Genomic DNA, 22,523 nt, shown 5'->3' on the forward strand with positions numbered 1-22,523 from the left:
TCACTATATTCTTGATGAATACCCGACCTTTTACTGAGCCAGTTATATTCACATCTTTCATTATTATATTTGTTTACATTATTTTCTTTCTCTGCAAATCTTCTACCATATCCATGTAATAACTTTTGTCACTGAGGACAAAATGAAAACCAGAATGTTGATACAAAACCATCTTGTACAACTTTGGCTATACTAAACCATAAACTCATTTCAAAATAATCCTGGCCACACTGCCAACCCCGAACGAGTGGGACAAGCTGCCTCTCCGAGAGAGCTAAAACGTGCTTTTTTAACGGCAGCACGTGGTAATTTCAAATTTTCAACGGACGAGCTTGACCTCAGACCTTAAGAAGTAACTTCGGAAATCGACACCGTGCTTATAAAAATTGTCTATCTGTCGTCAGAATCATTGATGCATTCATCTTCTATAGGTTCGTCTATAGTGGCATTATGATTCATAACTGCCAGGCCAGACGCATAGCAATAGTCTTTGTATGTTAACGAACATTGATCGGTAGCAATCGAACATATAGGCGTTATTAAACGAAGCTAAAACACCTTTTAGATTTTTGGTAAATGGACAAGTCAAATAAAAAAGATCAAACTGCATTCACTCACGATCGCCACCACAAAGCACACAACGAGCAAAACATCGAAAACGCAATAAAAACAAAAATCACCTTCCCCGGAGAATTTGCTTATCTCGCACAGCCCACGGAACCCCGCACCAACGCACGCCGTCTTCGATGGCATTCATTCAACTCACGTGGTGCGCATGGAACGAATCAAGCACCCAAACATCGCATCTTCTTCAGCCACCCGCGGACCGCGGTACGCGAACGATGGGTGAAAAGCGACATGAACCAAAACAAAACAGTTTCTTGTGCGCGCACAACAATGTGAGTGAGCAACCCACCACCACCCATCGAACTAGCACAGCGCGCGAATGAACACCACCCGCCGCCACCTCTCACTGATCGTAGACCGCGCGAGGATCGCGGGCGTGTGTGCGTCGCCGCGGCGCCGAGCGAGAGTGGGCCGACGACGGTGAGTGAGCACAACACAGACAGACGAGACAGCCTAGCACCAGCAACCAGCCAGCATAATGAAGTCCATACCGCCCGCCGCCGCAGCAGTTCACTCGGACGATTGGATTGTATTGGACGTCGTCTCCGTTGTTGGTCGTCGAATTCGCGTAAAATTGGTGTGTTTTGTGGATTGTTCTGATGGATTGTGAATGGGGGATATCTTATCGTTATCCTTGTGGTTGGCTAATGGTTAGTGGTTTGTTTGCTGGGCGTAAACGCTTGAGATAAGTCGGAAGCGTCGCGGTCGGAAGGAACTCCCTAGTTGGTGATAGTGATGAGAGGTCATCGGTTTGGTCAGTGAGAAAAGTGAAATCAGAACAAAGCACACTAGTTTTCCAGTTTGTGAAACTGGGAGTGCGTTTATCAATTGGGAATTTCCATTTTTAATTCGCCGTACTCACCCAGAATGTTAGAATGGGTTGGGATTTTGAATGATATCAGACAAAAAAGCATCTGCTAGCTCTAGATAGAATGTTTGATGCCCCTGTGTGTATGCATCCGTCGTTCGCCGTCTGGTTCGATTGAGGAGTGCACACACATACCGTGACGGCGCGGATGCGCAAGTGTGCGATGAGAAGATCCTTGTTCTGCGAGAAGAGTGCCGTCTCGAAGAAGGCATTATTATTGTAGGCAAACATGTTCGTTAGAGTGGTTCAAGCTTATAACGGAAAGTAAAGTCTGGAATTCAAACCTTACCCTCTGAAATGCAAGTTTTAGTGGTAAATTTAAAGGGTCTTTTGCGCATTTGTTAGGTTTCGATGTACGTTTGATTGTCGTTTGGGCTTAGTATTCGATTACCTTCAATAATTTTAAAAGCCATATTTTACTTGCGTATAAAATAATTTGTAAACGGATTGTTATTCTGTTTTCAAAAGTCGTTTATAAATAATCATTCTTTAATCAAACAAACGAAATTAGCGGACATTTTCATCTATCAATAAAACAGCTCAATTTTTCGGAAATCAGTATTGAGGGCAAGGTATGAATGTTCCGGTTACACTTATTCCAGGCCACCCTAGTGTTCTACCGTACTGTGGAGTGTTCTGATGCAAACATCTAGAAGAGAAGAGTGAACAACTTTTTGGTAGTGGTGAGAGATGGCAATAATGTGATGGTCCTGTTTAGTGTTGATAGTGGGTGCAATAATCATAGTCCGTCAAACTGAGATGTTGCATGACGACGACGACGACCACTTCTAGCTGTTTTCCGTAATCAATTTGTAAGCTGACAGAAAATCATCATTTTTCAAATCGAAGTGAAATTATGACGCGAAGAGTGTAATTGAACGTGTCAATGGGGATGCTGTAATGCTCGACAACGGTCGTCGATCTCCGCCGTCATCGTCAGTCTGTAAGTGAAACGGGGAGCAAAAATTGAAAATCCAGTTGAGGGGGGCAAGAAGAAAACCAAGAAGAACCAAGTGCGACGACGACAACCTGCTTTCACATGAATATCAACGGTCTCCGTGAGTGAGTGATCCAATACCGCAAGAGCAGCGAGTTACGAAAGTGTACAGCGTGGTGATCAATCAACAAAATATTGTGGGGTATAAAAGTGGTGATCGGTCGTAATTAAAAGAAACAAAAGAAGGTGAATGAAAGCGAAAGGAGCTCTTCTGGCGTAATGGCAGAAAGAAAGTTTACCCGCGGGCTGAACAAGCCCGGGATGGCAGCACAGCTGAGGGAGAACATCTCGCAGGTTGTACGTGAATCACTTGTATGTATTATGTTTTTATTTTCTACACCTTCCTAGACCTACATAATTAATTTTATTTTCGTGCACGTACGAGCTACTTCTGGGTTTTCAGCTTCCCGATTACGTTTTAAGCTTCTTAGCCACAGTTGCAGCGATGTATTATCAATGTACTCATGAACGCTATGACGTTAAACAGCAGCTGCACATAAACCTCATGTGCAGTTTGCCTTCATTGATAATAGCCCTGAGAGTCATGCATTTCGTTTTAACCTCTTCCGGAAATGCGATGATTCGCAACTCCAGCTATTTATCAACCTAAGAATAACAATAAAAAGCGCTAACTAACGAACGAGAACCACGCACGAAACGGTTTGTGTAGTTTGGTGTATCGGTGGGCAAATTTCCTGTTGGCATGGTAGGAAAAAAAAAATAGAACTTCAGTCGTTCTCAATATTCTATTCACGAGTGGGCCATACCCATTTGTGTGTTTACGTTCTTTTCGCAATTTCGCTTTTGCGTTCAGCTCCAGCCCGGTCAGCCAGATGGGCGTTTGTTTACACGGTTCACACGAGTAGAAGTGGGCAGTGTTGCTGGAGATTCAAAATTTTATATTTCGCATATAGGATTCCTAAATTTATCAAAAGTAATGATTAGGAATAATGGAAGTTATGGGGTTTGCCATAAAATTTAAGGAAACTAACTAAATTCTTCGAAAATTTCCATAAATTTTTAATTTTTGGTTCAGGTATTCTTCGATAAAACGTACCTTCGATATAGCGTACCCTCGATATAGCAAATTCGAAATAACGTACATTTCGATATAAAGTACAACATGGAAAAATAAATTTCCCAGTAATAACTCCCAGATAAACTACAAAATCACTCAAATCTATGTATTGATGAAGCATTAGCCTTGTTACCCAGAATTTGCTCAAATTGGGAAAAAATAATGTACGTTATATCGAAGCACAAAAAACGAAATGACTTTTTCGTGAAAGCTCATGTTTTTCATTATTGGTTTTGTGAATTTAAGGACAGACTTGTTAGAATCCCAAAATGGCCGCCACAATGGCCGACTTTGGAACCTACTCACGATTTTGAGCGCACAAATCTCTTCGTAAACAAAACCAGCGCACCTGATCTTTTTATTTCAAGCTTATTACAAGTGAGCAAGAAAAGAATAATCAAATCCACTTTTATTTGAAGCTTGCTTCTCGAAATTCGTGCTTTTGAAGTTCTGATGCATTTTTGAAGCGGGATTTCAAGACGTTTGTCCTTAACCGAAATCATTATCTGGGGTTGATTTAACGTCGAATCCATCAATACTAGCTTAAAAAATATGATTTTTTTTGTCTGCTTCGATATAACGTTCAATGAGAAAATTTATTTGTACGTTATATCGAAGAGTATCTGTATAACAATAATAGAATAGAGTCGACTGTGATGCGGTTTTGGGGATTAATGTGATACTGCCCGACATTTCGGCAACTGTATACATCAACCATACTACTTATTTATTTTTGGACACATCACATCAACAGGCAAACAACAGCCCCAATGATGTTTAACTTAATCCTAGACTTATTTCTAATGTCTATTTTTAACAATAACTTTGTCATACTTAAAGGTAGAATTACATAAGTCAAGAGTACATAAAATTCAATACAAAAAAAATACACAGCAATTAAACACATCTAACGGGAACTGCTAAAGTATCTGGAAAAAGTTCACATTGTACATACATTATGCCTATAGGTATAACTTGTGTGAAACACTTTTACCAATGCGTAAAGTTAACTTAAGCCAGTTAAAGCCATAGCAGCATGTGAGTATTTACATATTACTCCTTATAATTATGTTAATTTCAAGATCTTCCATCAACTCTATAACTCTTAAGAAAATTAGACTCATAGTAAACTCTGCGTTTTAATATCCAATACAATGTACTGAAATTTTCTTCTACAATAGGAGCTAAACAAATAAAATTTGCGAAATTTTAAACAGTTTACATTTTTTTCTCAATTTGACCGTGAATGTGCATTAGTTATAATAGAACATATTCTTATACATCTGTGCTGGTTGCCTAAAATTGGCAATAATCATCTTCCAGTTTTCCCAATAAGCTTCGCAAATAACTTCCCGTTATACAAAATCAACTTAAGTAGAAAGTGAGAATTGAGATTGTGTCTTCTCAATGTTAACCATTTCTCTCATTGTTCTCGGTCCACCAGCAGATCATATTTACACAACAAAATCAACTGGGCACCTCAAATGGAATTGCTTGGAAAAGTTCTTGTGAAGCATTTGGGTTTATGATAAGAATTCTTCAGGAAGTTTGTTTTAAAGTCATTTATTTATTTTATAGGAAATGATCGCTGAAGTAATAGATTTGTAGGGATTTGTAGCAGTGAGCTTAATTTTTGTATGGTGAGAAGGTAAATTCTTCGTTTCTGCGAGAAACTTCAAGCCCGTCTCTTCTCTCATATGACACGAATTAGTTCAACTAAGTCAAATATAATCGAGATACGCCGAGAATGACTATTTCCAAAACATATTTTGCACGTCCAACAATAATACCAAGTCGAGTGATTAGCAATTGAGTGAGATTTGTAACGTACCTAAGAGATTTATCTGAAATATTGTCGAGGTACGTTGAAAGCAGATACTTGCAAAACATTTTGTATACATACGATAATAATACCAAGTCATGTACCGAGTCGAGTAATTAACAATTAAGTAAGATTTTTCAGATTAGTTGAAATTTTCGTAATATTTCCCTGTTGAATTATGTTCAGTCAATTTGTTATGAAATATTCTGTCAGTTCTGTCATATGCTTTTTTTGTGTGTTTTTCTGTTGCATAAATTGAGGCTTTTGTTTGCGATGATCCATTGTTAGCGTACTTTTAGGAGTTTATAAAGTACATTGCCCATACCTATCAAAACACGTTTTTTTGTCATAAAGTATTCAAATTTCAACTTAAGGATAAACTTGTTTAGGTCAGCCTTGAATTTTGTAAGGAATGCAATGACGCTGTTTTATTAAACATGTAACGTAATTTGAAAAGTTTTATGAAAGGAAGTAAGGGAAATTTTGAGGTACGTTAAGGTACTTACAGCAGTCTTCCCACGAACGCAACACATGTTCAACTTCGGTACGATTACTCGCATTTGTGTTGAACATCAAACGCCAAGCATCGGAGTAGGGGAAAGTGGGGCAATATGCCATTTTTCAAACTTTCATCGTTTTCAATGATATATAGCCTCATTTGTTAGGCTTTCAAAGTGGTAACAGCAACTAGACAATATTTGCTCGATGATTCAACAAAAATATTCACTAAATTATTGCATTTTCATCGATTTTTTGCGATTTCAAAAACTGGTTCGTAAAACGGAAGTGGTGCAAAAAGCCCATCTGCCATGGGGTAAGATGCCACTTCATGAAAACATTCAAAAATAACGTCCATCAGTTTTCTGGCATTTTCGACTTACTTTCACCCCTCTGTCACGTTTTTTTGTATACTCAATACAAGGAGTGTCACCCCCATCCCCGCTAAACTATGGCCGTCATATTTGAATGACCCCTAACATGGATAGCGTAGACTTCAACAACCATGCGCCTCCATGGGTGCCTCAATCTACTTGGAAACACTTGGCTGGTAATAAAATCACCCGAAAACCTTAATTGCAAGCACGAAAAACCGGAAGTTGCCAATTTTCATTGGGAAATCAAAAGATTTTCCGTGGGTTTGGCGGCCTAGCTTCTAGAAGAATGTTTAATGCAAACATATCTTGACAACATTTACCTATAGCAATGATCAAGTCCCATCCAGGAATGATTTTATGAGTTGGGCCATTTTACCCCATCTTGGCATTTTGGGCTCTGTTCCCCTACCCGTGTTTGCTAGCGTACTTCGTACCAAAGAGTACTCAAGTACAAAACTTGTGTTCGCACAGAAGTACAAAACAAAAAACGAACCGAGCGAAAACCGAGAATGAAACCCGAAGCGGCTTTCCGATTGGTAAACGAGTGGTGCCGAACTGTCAATCGTCGTTTGAGAAAGTTCTTTTTGCACGATCGCTTCCCACTTCGTTCCGTGCGATACACGTGTACTGTACATATGTTCGTACTTGTGTTTGGAACGAACTCTGAACATAAGTACACGTTTGGGTACAGATTTGTGTGTTGCGGTTTAAACACCAAGTCAGAGTACAGGCGGAGTTTAAATACAGCAGTACTTAGCGAGTTCGGTGTTCGTTTGGGAAGACTGACTTACAGAAAACCTTAACATCAGAAAGGTTTACGAAGATTTTCGAAAAAAAAAACATCAGCAATCCAGCAGAACACCTGTTTTCTGAGAACTCGTCAGGTACGCTGTGGTACGCACTTGGTACACTCACTTAACGGTCTTCATTTTCAGTTTTATGAGAAGTTTATGAAAAGATAGAAATAGATGTCTTTTGGAGCTTCTCCTTCAATTTACCCAGATGTCCCTTTGAAATTCCGTCTGGAGTTTCTTCGGGGATTCTTTCAAGAATTCTATCAAAAATCGGAGTTCATTAGAAAAAATCATTCTGGGTTTTAATCACAACATTCTCTAGAAATACGGTCAAGAGTTGCTATTGAGATTCACCAAGATTTTTTTTTCCAAATTTTAAGAGTTCCTCCGGTTTTTCTGAATTTGCTACGAAAATTTTTCCAAGATTGTTTTTTTTTAAATCCCTCCAGAAATTCGTTTTGATTTTTCTCCGGGAGTTCCTTTTGGGGCTCCCCCAGAAGTTTATTCTGGAATTCCTTTAAAAGTTTTACTAGGAGTCTTCAAAGAGTTTTTTTTCTGATATTTTCCAGGAAATCCTTCTGGGACTAGTTCAATAATTTCTCCACGACTTCCTTGTTTGTAGGATTCCTGCAGTAGTTTTTTTTGGTGTTTGTGCAGCAGGAGCCCTTTCTGGAACTTTGATTTTAAATACTTCCAAGAGACTTTGTTGGATTCATCTTTAGAATTTTCAGGATTTCTTACTGCGTTTCGTCTAGGCGTTCCTTCCGGGAGTCCTCTAGGAGTTTCTTGTTGGAGTCCTTCTGGAGTTCCTGCTGCAAATCTCTTTGGAATCCTCCAGGAGTTCATTCAAAAAATTTCCCACAACAAAAGTAAACTCTCCGGATGTCCCGTATTTTAATCTTCCAGTAGTTATTTCTAGGAATCATCCAGAAGTTTCTTCTGAAAATCGTCTATGAGTTTCTTGTGGGATCCTGCAATACTTCATTGTGAGTATCCTTCAGAAGTACCTTCTAGAAATCCTGAGAACTTTTTCAAGAAACCTGTGCGAAACCTTCAGGGTTTAAGGGATTCTGTAACTGTTGGGGCGCCTGGTCGCCCCAAGGGAAATGGTCAGGGGTTGGTTTTTCCTCGGAAAGATGACGGGAAGTAAAACGGGTGTTTTTATTACTTAACGTTTATTCGCTTGTTGACCCTTGGTCAGGTCTAAATGGACTGTCTCTACTGCTCTGAACGGGTATCGTTTTTATAGGGCTGTGAAGGTGTTTGGAACCTTCTGGAAGCCTGTTATTACTATGGTGACGCCTTATTTACAGTACATATGAGGAATGATATAAATAGTATTGCATTCAAATTCCCTGAAGATTGCTGACGGGTATAATCTATTCACATTTACAGACAGAACACAATCAGTTAGTTATCAGCTTGGGTTTGTTGAATACGTAGTAGGTACTCCTATTAATAAAAAGACTCTGCCGTATAGAGTAATATTGTAGCGCAGGCTAAAATAGTTAAGAGTTCTCAGAAATGTAAGTAACTTTATCTCTTATTTTCTTGTGAAAATTATCAATAATAAAATATTCTTGCAGCTTTAAAGCTGCACAGTTTGGCAACTTAAGGATTGTGTGTTTCTTCTAACTTCGCCAACAGATTCATTAAGGAGTATTCCGTGGAAAACCCTAGATCGAATTCCTGGATCCCAGACTAAAGTGCAGTTTCCTGAAGGAACTATTTCCTCACAGACGAAAGGAATTTCTGAAATATTTGGAGAAATTCTTAGAAGAAATCCATTAAGGAACTTGTATGAATCCACAGAAGGCATACAAGGAGTTACTCAAGTAATTAAAGATTCCATTTTTTGAGTTATCGAAAGATAAATTTCCTGGATAGGAATTGGCTTCTATAGCGATGTTGAGATTCTTCCATATTCTGAATCTGCACACCAAACTGAGCCGAAATCCAAATTTTCATGAATTTTGATGCCCGGGAATCTACAGGGGATGGCCAAAATGTTTGGGATAGGCAACTTTTTTTCTCCCACAAAAAAATTCAACATGCTGTAACTTTTCATAGAGTGCATCAAAAAATCTCAAATTTTGACTGTTTGTCAACCTATTATATGTGCTTCATTGGTACAAATTTGGGCTCGATTGATCAATTTTACGTGAAGTTAGAACCGATCGGATAAAACACTATTTTTTAGACAACTATTTTTTGAGCTGTCATGTCTCGGAAACCAGTGAACCGAATTGAATGAATTTTTTAACGTTTATCAGCAATATATTGATACTTAATGCGACGTTATTAAATGTAATATTTTCTCACGGCGAATTAAGTTATACCGGGTTGAAATTTTTACCAATATAGAGGAAAATAAATCAAATTTACAATACCACGCAAAAATTATTAAATGTGTTCTTCCTTCAATTTAATTAGGCTCTGATATATCTGATTAGAGATAACTTGAGAACAGAAGTGGAAAATCTTTGGATATCAACACTAAAATTTATTGACATTGATGTGAAAAAATTACATTTTTTCGAGAAAAATCCAAAAAGTGTCAATCCATGATAACTTTTTTCAATGTTTGAAAAGTACGTATGTTTTAATAGTTTGTGAAGCATTTACATATTGTTAGTGTACGTTCAAAATTTCATTCAATTCGGTTCACTGGTTTCCGAGATATGACAACTCAAAAATGAGTTGTCTAAAAAATAGTGTTTTACCCGATCGATTCTAACTTCGCGAAAAATTGATCAATCGAGCCCAAATTTGTACCAATGAAGCATATATGATGGGTTGACAAACAGTCAAAATTTGACATTTTTTTATGCACTCTATGAAAAGTTACAGCATGTTGATTTTTTTTGTGGGAGAAAAAAAGTTGCCTATCCCAAACATTTTGGCCATCCCCTGTATTTAAAAACCAATTTGAAGTTTGCATGGAAGCGATTTGTCGAATCAACCCTCGTCGCATTTTGTACTGGGCAGAGCTGTCATACAGTTGCCCAGCTGTCAAAAAGTGATTTCTAAAAATCTCTTTAAAATTGATTTTAGGTATCAAAATAAAATTCTAAAAATCTAAAAAAAATCAAAGTGACTCAGAAAAAGGTGCTCTTTTGTATAAAATCAATGCATTTTTAGAAATTTAAAAACCCAATTGCGGTTTCAAAATTTAGTAAGAATCTCTTTCTTTAGTTTCTGGAGGAATCCCCGGGATGTTTTTGATGGAACTTTCAGTTTCAAAATCGAATAGTGATAAAAACGGAACGTTCATACCGGCACAACTAGTCAAGCCCATAATGTGCACAGATGTTTTAAACGCGAGCAAGCTTTGTTTCAAAATATCGACTATCTTTAATTTGCCGTTCAATTTTCAGATTAATACAACATTGCGTTTATGGGATATATGGTCGGGGATGTGCTAAACCGGTCCTTAGATCATTAAAAATGAGTTTTCTTAACCTTTGGATGAAGAAAGTGATAATCTTCGTTCCATGTGAAAATCTAGTAATTTTAATGACTCTTCGTGGAATAAGTTCAACATTTCTGTTTTGTAGCACATACTAAAAATAAACCTGTATCCAACCAGAATGAACTGTAAACCATTCCATGGAAGCAGGAATATTTTGATTTTGATGCAGATAATGAACACTTCAGGTTCTCCTCATCGCCGTCAGATTTCTTACTTTTTAACAACTTAACAGTCTGAAAGAGAACTGTATTTTAGAATCAATTTGTTCTCAACCCTACAACAATCAACTGTAGGTAGCACTCCCTATTTCCATAGCCACTGTTCGTCATTTTATGAACAATGAACATACATGAAAATTTGTTCTGACTGCTAGCACATAAATGAACCTGCCTAGCAACACTGCCTCGCCAATATTTTCCGCTAATATTCGTACAATCGAGCGGTTTCTACAATGTTCGCTTCGCCGCGTAACCCGATCCTCAAATATCAATAACTTCGAAACCTACTTTACCAAAGAACCACTCATCATCGAAAAATTAATTCTATATCGACCGTATCGTAAAACCCAAAGAATATAGAATAGCGGGAGCTAGCAAAAAACGCTTTCATTCTTCTACATTCACAGTCGGGTCGGTTGACTAGCTGGCGGGCGGACGCGGGTGAACTCCACACCGGCGTCGAACCATTTTCACTGAGCTGCCCGCAGGGCCTATATTCTTTTCTGTGCAAATATATTGTGTGTATACACTTGGATAATAGCCTCCTCCATCCACACAATAGCAACAGTCTGGTCTGGGCGTCAACTGGGTACGCGCGGGGCAAATGCGAGGCAAACCCAGCCAGCCAGCTGTCTACAATGGTCTCCCCATAACCCGAGTGTTTATGCCATGCGCCTATAGCGCTATAGCTGTAGTTCTTCACTGCTCCAGTTTCCGATGCTCAGCTCACTCTCCCATAGTTTGTCCGACCGACCGGTGTGGCGGTGCTCTTTTCTGAGTGGGTGGGTGGATATCTCTGCCGCCCAGTGCATTTTTACATTGTTGTAGACGTTGATGGAATGGGGAAAATGTATGACGCCGGGAACTTGGTCTTTGCTTGGACCTGTAGACGGAAGTGCGGGTGATGAGGTGTGAGCTATGGTTATATCGCTGATCTATCCGTCGTCGGCGTCTTCGTCGTCGAAAAAAGAAGAGTCATCTGCTCGGTGAGCAGCCAGTAGATTGCCGTTTATTTGTTCTACATTTTAGCAAATTTTCTTCACATGCTGGTGCTATACGGGGTGATTTAATTAGGTTTTAGTGAAAGTCTGTCAAATTTAGCATGATGGATCGCCAAAATATTGGTTAGATCGTGAGCCCTAGATATATGTAATATAAGTTTTCTAGTTCCAAATTAGTATCCATACGATAAGTATATAGTCGAAGCAGTGTCTGGGTTTGATTGACCAGAATTTCTTCCACAAGGTTTTCTGAACTCACTACAAATATTTCTCTGAAAAGTCCCTTATCTATTAATCTAGAAAATCTTCAAATGATTTCTTTAGCAATTAAGCTAGGATAAATATTTCCGGATTTCTTTCAGAGACTTGCAGGAATTCCTCTGAAAGTTCATTCACATATTCTTCATAACCTTCCTGTAGGAATTTGAACATAAATCAGTAGCATCGCTTCAAAAAAAAATTCAAAAGATTCTACCAGAAAATGCTACGGATGTTTCTCTACGATTTTGTATGAATTATGCCCTCAGAGATTGCTTCAGGAATGCTCTCAGGGATTCCTTCAGGAATGCCCTCAGGGATTCCTTCAAGAATGCCCTCAGGGATTCCTTCAGGAATGCCCTTAGGGATTCCATCAGGAATGCCCTCAGGGATTCCATCAGGAATGCCCTCAGGGATTCCTTCAGGAATGGCCTCAGGGATTCCTTCAGGAATGCCCTCAGGGATTCCTTCAGGAATGCCCTCAGGGATTTCTTCAGGAATGCCCTCAGGGATTCCTTCAGGAATGCCCTCAGGGATTCCTTCAGGAATGGCCTCAGGGATTCCTTCAGGAATGCCCTCAGGGATTCCTTCAGGAATGCCCTCAGGGATTTCTTCAGGAATGCCCTCAGGGATTCCTTCAGGAATGCCCTCAGGGATTCCTTCAGGAATGCCCTTAGGGATTCCTTCAGGAATGCCCATAGGGATTCCTTCAGGAATGCCCTTAGGGATTCCTTCAGGAATGCCCTTAGGGATGCCTTCAGGAATGCCCTTAGGGATGCCTTCAGGAATGCCCTTAGGGATTCCTTCAGGAATGCCCTTAGCGATTCCTTCAGGAATGCCCTTAGCGATTCCTTCAGGAATGCCCTTAGCGATTCCTTCAGGAATGCCCTTAGCGATTCCTTCAGGAATGCCCTTAGCGATTCCTTCAGGAATGCCCTTAGCGATTCCTTCAGGAATGCCCTTAGCGATTCCTTCAGGAATGCCCTTAGCGAATCCTTCAGGAATGCCCTTAGCGATTCCTTCAGGAATGCCCTTAGGGATTCCTTCAGGAATGCCCTTAGCGATTCCTTCAGGAATGCCCTTAGCGATTCCTTCAGGAATGCCCTTAGCGATTCCTTCAGGAATGCCCTTAGCGATTCCTTCAGGAATGCCCTTAGGGATTACTTCAGGAATACCCTTAGGGATTCCTTCAGGAATGCCCTTAGGGATTCCTTCAGGAATGCCCTTAGGAATTCCTTCAGGAATGTCCTTAAGGATTTCTTCAGGAATACCCTCTGGAATTTCTTCAGGAATGCCCTTAGAGATTCTTTCAGAAATGCCCTTAGAGATTCCTTCAGGAATGCCCTTAGGGATTCCATCAAGAATGCCCTCAGGGATTCCCTCAGGAATGCCCTCAGGGACTCCTTCAGGAATGCCCTCAGGGATTCCTTCAGGAATGCCCTCAGGGATTCCTTTAGGAATGCCCTCGGAGAATCCTTCAGGAATGCCCTCAGGGACTCCTTCAGGAATGCCCTCGGAGATTCCTTCAGGAATGCCATTAGGGATTTCTTCAGGAATGCCCTCAGGGATTCCTTCAGGAATGCCCTCAGGAATTCCTTCAGGAATGCCCTCAGGAATTCCTTCAGGAATGCCCTCAGGGATTTCTTTAGGAATGCTCTTAGGGGTTCCTTCAGGAATGCCCTTATGGATTCCTTCAGGAATGCCCTCAGGGATTCCTTCAGGAATGCCCTTAGGGATTCCTTCAGGAATGCCCTTAGGGATTCCTTCAGGAATGCCCTTAGGGATTCCTTCAGGAATGCCCTTAGGGATTCCTTCAGGAATGCCCTCAGGGATTCCTTCAGGAATGCCCTCAGGGATTCCTTCAGGAATGCCCTCAGGGATTCCTTCAGGAATGCCCTCAGGGATTCCTTCAGGAATGCCCTCAGGGATTCCTTCAGGAATGCCCTCAGGGATTCCTTCAGGAATGCCCTCAGGGATTCCTTCAGGAATGCCCTCAGGGATTCTTTTAGGAATGCCCTCAGGGATTCTTTCAGGAATGCCCTCAGGGATTCTTTCAGGAATGCCCTCAGGGATTCCTTCAGGAATGCCCTCAGGGATTCCTTCAGGAATGCCTCCAGAGATTCCTTCAGGAATGCCCTCAGGGATTCCTTCAGGAATGCCCTCAGGGATTCCTTCAGGAATGCCCTCAGGGATTCCTTCAGGAATGCCCTTAGGAATTCCTTCAGGAATGCCCTCAGGGATTCCTTCAGGAATGCCCTCAGGGATTCCTTCAGGAATGCCCTCAGGGATTCCTTCAGGAATGCCCTCAGGGATTCCTTCAGGAATGCCCTCAGGGATTCCTTCAGGAATACCCTCAGGGATTCCATTTGAGAATGCCCTCAGGGATTCCTTCAGGAATGTCCTCAGGAATTCTTTCAGGATTGCCCTCTGGTATTCCGTCAAGAATGCACTCTGGAATTCCGTCAGGAATGCCCTCAGGGATTCCTTCAGGAATGCTCTCAGGCCTCTGTGATTTCTTCAGGAATACCCTCACGGATTCCTTCGGGAATTCCCTCAGGGATTCCTTCAGGAATGCCCTCAGGGATTCCTTCAGGAATGCCCTCAGGGATTCCTTCAGGAATGCCCTCAGGGATTCCTTCAGGAATGCCCTCAGGGATTCCTTCAGGAATGCCCTCAGGGATTCCTTCAGGAGTGCCCTCAGGGATTCCTTCAGGAGTGCCCTCAGGGATTCCTTCAGGAATGCCCTCAGGGATTCCTTCAGGAATGCCCTCAGGGATTCCTTCAGGAATGCCCTCAGGGATTCCTTCAGGAATGCCCTCAGGGATTCCTTCAGGAATGCCCTCAGGGATTCCTTCAGGAATGCCCTCAGGGATTCCTTCAGGAATGCCCTCAGGGATTCATTCAGGAATGCCCTCAGGGATTCCTTCAGGAATGCCCTCAGGGATTCCTTCAGGAATGCCCTCAGGGATTCCTTCAGGAATGCCCTCAGGGATTCGTTCAGGAATGCCCTCAGGGATTCTTTCAGGAATGCCCTCAGGGATTCCTTCAGGAATGCCCTCAGGGATTCCTTCAGGAATGCCCTCAGGGATTCCTTCAGGAATGCCCTCAGGGATTCCTTCAGGAATGCCCTCAGGGATTCCTTCAGGAATGCCCTCAGGGATTCCTTCAGGAATGCCCTCAGGGATTCCTTCAGGAATGCCCTCAGGGATTCCTTCAGGAATGCCCTCAGGGATTCCTTCAGGAATGCCCTCAGGGATTCCTTCAGGAATGCCCTCAGGGATTCCTTCAGGAATGCCCTTAGGAATTCCTTCAGGAATGCCCTCAGGGATTCCTTCAGAAATGCCCTCAGGGATTCCTTCAGGAATGCCCTCAGGGATTCCTTCAGGAATACCCTCAGGGATTCCATTTGAGATTGCCCTCAGGGATTCTTTCAGGAATGTCCTCAGGAATTCTGTCAGGAATGCCCTCTGGCATTCAGTCAAGAATGCACTCTGGAATTCCGTCAGGAATGCTCTCAGGGATTCCTTCGGGAATGCCCTCAGGCCTCTGTGATTTCTTCAGGAATACCCTCAGGGATTCCTTCAGGAATACCCTCACGGATTCCTTCAGGAATGCCCTCAGGGATTCCTTCAGGAATGCCCTCAGGGATTCCTTCAGGAATGCCCTCAGGGATTCCTTCAGGAATGCCCTCAGGGATTCCTTCAGGAATGCCCTCAGGGATTCCTTCAGGAATGCCCTCAGGGATTCCTTCAGGAATGCCCTCAGGGATTCCTTCAGGAATGCCCTCAGGGATTCCTTCAGGAATGCCCTCAGGGATTCCTTCAGGAATGCCCTCAGGGATTCCTTCAGGAATGCCCTCAGGGATTCCTTCAGGAATGCCCTCAGGGATTCCTTCAGGAATGCCCTCAGGGATTCCTTCAGGAATGCCCTCAGGGATTCCTTCAGGAATGCCCTCAGGGATTCCTTCAGGAATGCCCTCAGGGATTCCTTCAGGAATGCCCTCAGGGATTCCTTCAGGAATGCCCTCAGGGATTCCTTCAGGAATGCCCTCAGGAATTCCTTCAGGAATGCCCTCAGGGATTCCTTCAGAAATGCCCTCAGGGATTCTTTCAGGAATGCCCTCAGGGATTCCTTCAGGAATACCCTCAGGGATTCCATTTGAGAATGCCCTCAGGGATTCCTTCAGGAATGTCCTCAGGAATTCTTTCAGGAATGTCCTCTGGGATTCCGTCAAGAATGCACTCTGGAATTCCGTCAGGAATGCCCTCAGGGATTCCTTCAGGAATGCCCTCAGGCCTCTGTGATTTCTTCAGGAATACCCTCAGGGATTCCTTCAGGAATACCCTCACGGATTCCTTCAGGAATGCCCTCAGGGATTCCTTCAGGAATGCCCTCAGGGATTCCTTCAGGAATGCCCTCAGGGATTCCTTCAGGAATGCCCTCAGGGATTCCTTCAGGAATGCCCTCAGGGATTCCTTCAGGAATGCCCTTAAGGATTCCTTCAGGAATGCCCTCAAGGATTCCTTCAGGAATGCCCTCAGAGATTCCTTAAAAATACCCTCAGGAATTTCGTCAGGAATAGCTTCAGGGATTTCTTCAGGAATGTCTTCAGGGATTCCTTCAGAAATGCCCTCAGGGATTCCTTATGGATTTAATGTGGAATCAGGATTCCTTTAGGAATGCCCTCAGGGATTCCTTAATAAATGCCCGCAGGGATTCCTTCAGGAATGCCCTCAGGAATTCCTTCAGGAATGCCCTTAGGGATTCCTTCAGGAATGCCCTCAGGGATTCCTTCAGGAATGCCCTCAGAGATTCCTTAAAAATACCCTCAGGAATTTCGTCAGGAATAGCTTCAGGGATTTCTTCAGGAATGTCTTCAGGGATTCCTTCAGAAATGCCCTCAGGGATTCCTTATGGATTTAATGTGGAATGCAAAACAACATTTTGAGAAATTTATGAAACAACTCTTGTTGAGAATCTTGAAGAAACTACTAAAGAAATTTTGGGCATATTTTTCTCTAGAACGTTTCTACAATAATCTCGCCAAGAAACGGATTTTTTTTTTCTTAATTCCGTTCGATTTCTCCTCGAGTTTGTCACGGGGATCCTACAGAATGTGATTCTAGAATTTCTTCCAGAGATTTTCCCGGTATTGCTAACACAGACTCTCGTTGAATTTTTCATGGAGAGTCTCCTGCGTTTTATCTAAAAAAAAGTCGTGGGATTTATTTTCGGATTAACCCCGAGATCTTAGAGTTTTCCTAAGGATATACCTAAGATGTTGTTACGGAATTTCTCTTGGAGTTTCTCTCGGGATTCCTATGGAAGATTTTCCACGATGTTTTCCGGTGGTCCTCTTAAAACTTCCCCAGGGGTTCAATTCAGAGTTTCTATAGGAGTTATTTCTGGAATTTATATCCGAGCTCATCTGATGATTTCTTAATGAGTTTTATAAGAATTTTCTTCAATCCAAAAGTTTCTTCTGGAATTTCAATTTTTCTAGGAGTTATTCCAGGAGCTCTTCGCAAAATTTCTATTGGAAACCCCGCGAGAATATCTGAGAGAAATATTGGAATCCTCTACGAAAGAAATCCTTGGAAGAACTTTTGAAAAAACATCACCAAAATCTCGAGAGAAGCTGCTGAAAAGTTACTCCGGAAAAATACTAAATTCTGGAAGCATTTCGTTAAAAACTCTAGAAGAAATCCAAGGAGGTACTTCTGCATAGACCCCGTGATAAACTCTTGCAGAATTCCTGGGAGGAGTTCTGGTAGAAATCCTAGGAACAAATCTCAGAAAACTAGCAGAAAAACGAAAAAATCCAAGAAAGAAACTATTTATGGAAGCACACACGTAAACAATCTTTGATGGAAATATGAAAGAAATTGAAAAAGCCAACAGAATGATGAGTTCAAAGAAGAAATCGCAGAAATAATTTTATGAAAAACTGAAATTGAATTTGAAGAATCAATCCAAGAAGAAATCCATTGAAGAAATAAGAGAAAGAATAAAATAAAAAAAAAGTGAAAAGAATTTCAAGAGAAATTTTCAAAGGAATTGCGGAATGAATTCTGGATAGGTTAGATTAGGTATCTTTATTAGAGAGATTTTCAGCCCGAGGCTGGTTCATCTCTTAATTCTGGATAGATTTTTAACCTTTCAGGACGCGCGCCACCAAGCAACCGAAACTGCACCGCGCTCGCGCTGTATACGAAGAACGAGGTTTTTTGGTAGTGTTGTACTTTACAACAGCGCGCGCGCTGAAGGGTTAATCAAATTTCAAAACAAGTCTCTGAAGTTCCTATTCTTTGAAAGAGTTCTTGATATTTTTAATTACGATTTTCATTAAAAACTCAACAATCCTACATCACCAGCACAGAGAGCAGACACCGAATTTCAGTTTTGAAATTGTGTATGAAATTTTAAGATCATATGGTCTGTGAAAATTCTGATTGGGCTTTTGAATATTATTTAAATTACTTTTCCAGAGTGTTGTGGTTGTTATCTCCTTTTGAGAGAAATTTACGCTTCCTCAGCTGGTTTTAGTTTTGTTTTCGAGAAGTTTTGCAAAAAAAAGTTCACAGGAGGATTCAGCGATTTGGTGAAATTGCATATTCAGTGGCGTCGCGTAACCTCACTTTTTACCTGTGCACCAAGTATAAATTCTTGAATTTTTTGAACAAATTTGCTTGTAATAATTAGAAAATGACGAGGATAACTGCTTTCACTCATTTGTATTTCGATTTCGATCATAAATCCCTTGCAATTACAAGTTTTAGGGTCGGTGCACAGGTAAAAAGTGAGGTTACGCGACGCCACTGTGCATATTCCTTTTAAACTTTTTTTTTTTTTTTGTTATTTTTGAGTTTTTTTTTCATTGATTATTGATTACAATTATTTATGTATTTTTTTTTTGTTTGTATTAACGTGTATTTTAACTTAAATGCTAATTCTACACTTTATACGTACGTAGTCTATACGTTATTTATGTATAGATATATACGTTTTTATAAAATATGAGCTTCTGAAAATCCCACTGGAAAACCTGGAAAAACTGGAATAAGTTTTTGAGTCGTAGGTGGAGCGGACCTGGTGTGATGATTAGAACACTTGACTCATAAAATGTGAGTTATTCCTTCGGAAGGGAAGTAAAGTGTGGGTCGCGAGATGAACTAGCCTAGGGCTAAATATCTCGTTAATACAGATTAAAAAAAAAGTTTTTGAGTTGAATGAGTCAACAATTTTAGAAATCAGTGGAAAATTTATTGAGATATAATATGTTATAACTGTAAAAGGATTTTTAGCGTTTCCTAGAGAATCTTTAAAAAATAATATGAAGAAATGATGTAATGCACGATTTATGGGATTCATAGAAGAATTCCTGAAGGTATTTTTAAAGGTTCTGTTAGGGAAAACCTTGAGGAATATCCTGACTTAATTTTTGGAAACGTTCCTTAAAAATTCACAATATCAAAATTCTTGAAAAAAAAAAAATCAAGCTGTATTTCTAAGGGATGAGCTGTGTGGATGAACCCTGTAGAAAATAAGTACAGCTTACATATTTGGACTAATGTCTGACAGAAATCTTAACGAGTATATTTCGGACAGAATATATGGAAGATTTTCAAGTGAAACTTCGGGGACATACAGAGAAATCTCCAAATACAGAAGCGGGAAATGACAGACAATTGCAGATGCAATTCTTTCACAAATTCCAGATGGTGCTCTTCAAAAAACCTTGCAGATTTGTTCAGTACAAAACTCAGAAGAGAATTCTCAACCGAATCTTTTGAGGATTTTTTTGAATGATTACCTGCAAAAGTTTTTCAATGGCTTCCGTGAATTTTTTTGGGGCGGCTCAGCCAAAATATTATTCCAATTTATTTTTTATATGTATTTGGAATTTTGGCAGCTGTTTAGAGGAAAATAAATGTACATATAGGAGAATTTCCGATGGAGCCCATAAAAAAGCAATGCAGGATTTCCAAGATGTATTTTTGAAGTTTTTCTTGTAGGAGTAAAATTATTCAAATTCCAAATCTTCTAGAATTGTCATCCGAAAATTTCTCCCAAGTTTTTATGTATCTCTATGAAGTTCTACCATTAATCCAATCCAAATTCTCCTGTTCAAAAACTACCAATTTCATATTTTTTTCTTTCAAAACTCGATTTTTTTTTGAAAACTACTAAATTACTTTCAAAAGTGCAGTTGGTTTTTAAGGTAATTTGATTAGCTTTTGTAGGTGTTCCAACAAGAAAAATATCTATGTATCAAATTTGTGATGTTGTTGCAATTATCTTCAGGATCCTATGAAAACTTAAATAAAGTCTTCGTAATGTCAATATTGAACTCAAATAAATTCAAAAAAAAAAAGGAAAAAATAACGAAAAAACGAAATATAGGGAATCTATCTATTTTCGGCCGTTTTATTCTCTTCGTTATGGTTTTTTTTTCAACCTGTTGAACTCAAAGTTGTCCTCAAATCTTTCTCAACCAAACTGTATTATACAGTCAAGTAATTTGTCCGACTAAAACTCCTCATGACTAAAAAACCAATCTACCGATAAAAAAGTCACCCTATTTAGGTGTTCGATTTGCTATGTTGTACCTCCAGTAATTCAGAAATATTTATGCGAAACCTGGTTGTATCCTTTAACCCTTCTTGGATGTTAGGATTATCGTACCACGCTGGTGTAGTGCACGTTCTGCATACCTGTTTAGGTCATATTGCAATATTCAGTGGCGTCGCGTAACCTCACTTTTTACCTGTGCACCAAGTATAAATTCTTGAATTTTTTGAACAAATTTGCTTGTAATAATTAGAAAATGACGAGGATAACTGCTTTCACTCATTTGTATTTCGATTTCGATCATAAATCCCTTGCAATTACAAGTTTTAGGGTCGGTGCACAGGTAAAAAGTGAGGTTACGCGACGCCACTGTGCATATTCCTTTTAAACTTTTTTTTTTTTTATTTTTGAGTTTTTTTTTCATTGATTATTGATTACAATTATTTATGTATTTTTTTTTGTTTGTATTAACGTGTATTTTAACTTAAATGCTAATTCTACACTTTATACGTACGTAGTCTATACGTTATTTATGTATAGATATATACGTTTTTATAAAATATGAGCTTCTGAAAATCCCACTGGAAAACCTGGAAAAACTGGAATAAGTTTTTGAGTCGTAGGTGGAGCGGACCTGGTGTGATGATTAGAACACTTGACTCATAAAATGTGAGTTATTCCTTCGGAAGGGAAGTAAAGTGTGGGTCGCGAGATGAACTAGCCTAGGGCTAAATATCTCGTTAATACAGATTAAAAAAAAAAGTTTTTGAGTTGAATGAGTCAACAATTTTAGAAATCAGTGGAAAATTTATTGAGATATAATATTAGCGTGGTTCAAAAAATCGTTTTTGCTCCACACCGCTTATTCGATTCGTAACCAGATTCTATGCCTTCTCCCAAAATTTGAGTTCATTTGGTTGAAAATTGAGACTGCACAAGCCCTTCAAAGTTTGTATGAGAATTACTATGGGAAAACGATGTTTTTCATTCAATCGACCGTAGTATTTTCCCAAGTTCCCTAGAGCGTTAGTTGACCCTTGGTACGTCTAGGCTACTCTATCAGCTACAACTTTGCCGAAACCGCATACAAATTGCATGCCTTATTAATTAGTTACCGATTTTTATCCAGAATCGAAATCTTTACTCATGATGGTTAAACTAATCGTCGGGCATCACTGCATTTTGCAGTGAAACATAGTAGCCATGATTTCAGTGTGCTATCTTTGGCGCCATATGCAGCAATGTTGCCTGCTGGGAAGCTGGAGGATCATTGCTAAAGTTTGTCTAGTTGGATACAAATCAATGACTAATTAATGAGGCATCCGATTTGAATGCGGTCTTCGGCAAAGTTGTAGCTGATAGAGTAGCCTATGAGTACCAAGGGTCAACCAATCCTCTAGGGCACTTGGGGGAATGCTATGGTCGATTGAATGAAAAACATCGTTTTCCCATAGTAATTCTCATACAAACTTTGAAGGGCTTGTGCACTCTCAATTTTCAACAAAATGAGCTCAAATTTTGGGAGAAGGCATAGAATTTGGTTACAAATCGAATAATCGGTGTGGAGCAAAAATGATTTTTTGAACCACGCTAATATAATATGTTATAACTGTAAAAGGATTTTTAGCGTTTCCTAGAGAATCTTTAAAAAATAATATGAAGAAATGATGTAATGCACGATTTATGGGATTCATAGAAGAATTCCTGAAGGTATTTTTAAAGGTTCTGTTAGGGAAAACCTTGAGGAATATCCTGACTTAATTTTTGGAAACGTTCCTTAAAAATTCACAATATCAAAATTCTTGAAAAAAAAAATCAAGCTGTATTTCTAAGGGATGAGCTGTGTGGATGAACCCTGTAGAAAATAAGTACAGCTTACATATTTGGACTAATGTCTGACAGAAATCTTAACGAGTATATTTCGGACAGAATATATGGAAGA

General features: G+C 40.0%; 1 protein-coding gene across 1 annotated transcript in view; it reads right to left on the reverse strand.

The window, feature by feature from the left end:
- The window catches only part of LOC109398247 (protein phosphatase 1L), a 325,961-nt gene that overhangs the window by 83,358 nt on the left and 220,080 nt on the right, over positions 1–22,523 (reverse strand). The window lies entirely within an intron of this gene.

This window comes from Aedes albopictus, chromosome 2 (genome assembly GCF_035046485.1).
Source record: "Aedes albopictus strain Foshan chromosome 2, AalbF5, whole genome shotgun sequence".
NCBI lineage: Eukaryota > Metazoa > Arthropoda > Insecta > Diptera > Culicidae > Aedes > Aedes albopictus.